Source organism: Lactuca saligna, chromosome 5 (assembly GCF_052625555.1).
Source record: "Lactuca saligna cultivar CGN05327 chromosome 5, ASM5262555v1, whole genome shotgun sequence".
Lineage (NCBI taxonomy): Eukaryota > Viridiplantae > Streptophyta > Magnoliopsida > Asterales > Asteraceae > Lactuca > Lactuca saligna.
This window is the reverse complement of record NC_136421.1, coordinates 114,312,878-114,314,529: the sequence shown is the minus strand read 5'-3', so window position 1 is coordinate 114,314,529 and position 1,652 is coordinate 114,312,878.

The following is a 1,652-nucleotide window of genomic DNA, read 5'->3' as shown; positions in this document are numbered from 1 at the left end:
GCGATTAAATGGGTATCCACTCTTACCCACTACACTCTTGACTAGTGGAGGGTCGTTAGCCGAACGGGTAGGATGGGGCAAACCCTTTCCATTAAAAGTATAATCAAGTATAAAGTAACTAAATGTTTATACAGAATTCCCAATCTTAGCTACTTTAGGCAAAAGTGAATTGATGCAATTCCATGAAATTACACTTTGTGCCCTTGAGAAGACGGTAGTGGAGCGTGTGTGGTTAACCAGCACACTAAATGGTTCTAAGCAAAGGTAGTAAAGGGTGACTCAATGTTTGTCATAGTTCGGTGGAGCGTGTGTGGTTAACCGGCACATCGAATAGGTGACAGTAACATTGGGGGCACCATGTGACTTTGCATAGTTATTCATGCCCTGTTTTGCGATCCTCGGCATCCTAGTTACAAATCGAGGGGCATATCGAGATTTAAACATGACATTGAAAAGTTCAATGAATCTCAAAGGATCTAGGAGTTTTTCAATACATTTAAAACTTAATCTCCTTTTCGTTTTTCATGGTGGAAAATTAGTGAATCGTCATTCACTTACCTTCAAATGTTCTGCAATTTGGGTTACGACATCCTTCTCCCAAGTTGTGGAATATTGTGTTGGGTCCTAGCCTTAGTATCTCATTTGAGTTATTGATTAAGGACTTAATCAATCAACTTACTTGAATTTATTTTCTCCCATTTTGTAGATGTCAAAGTATGACAACTATGGCCTTCCCAAATCCTGTGGAACAAGCTTTCCACATGAATATGATATTCCATGATTTGATCGAGGAACAAGAGATCATGCTTCACTTCCTCCACCTCCTCTAATTATTCTCCATAACCCACAAGTTTGAAGGGTTGAAAAGTTCAAGCTCACTCAATCCCTTTTGGCAAGTAAACATGAAGAAGGAAAGTGAGTATGTGCACACGTCCTAGAGATGAAGTCACACATTGATAGGTTAAGAATGTTGGGATCCTTTGTCTGTGAGGAGCTGGCTGTTGACTGGGTTCTTCAGTCGCTTCCTAACTCATATAGTGAGTTCATAAAAGAGTACTATATGATGAACCACGACGTGACCCTTATAGATCTCACCTATATGCTTATTACTGCTGAATCAACAATGATTTGGCGCACTGGAAAAGCAAAGCTGATTGGTGGATCTACCTTCCAGACCTCTATGGATATAGGCAATGGCAACGAAAGGCATGTCATGGTTGAAAAGTTTGATCATAAGAGAGAGGCAAAGTCTGAAGTAGTTCCGTGTGTTGTTCCAAAAGAGTCAATTTGCTTTTATTGCCAAGAGAAGGGGCATTGGAGACGAAGCTGCCCAGTCTACCTGAGAAATCTAAGTGATGGGAGAGTCAAGATGTTTGGCTCTACTTCAGGTAAAATCCACTATCTAACTCCATTAAGTTCCTATTCATTGATTCGTAATACATAATGTGATAAGATTACATTTGAATGTTTTGTAGGATCAATGAAAAGAGAGGAAGCTTGATGGAAGAGCAAGATGAGTCTGATCACGAAGAAATTGATCACGATCGCATGGATTCAAAGATCAGATTTTCAGCTTAGAAAGTTATGATAGAGTTGTTAGGAATATTTGATTACATAGTTTTCCAGTTGATTTTGCGTTGTAAGGACATATT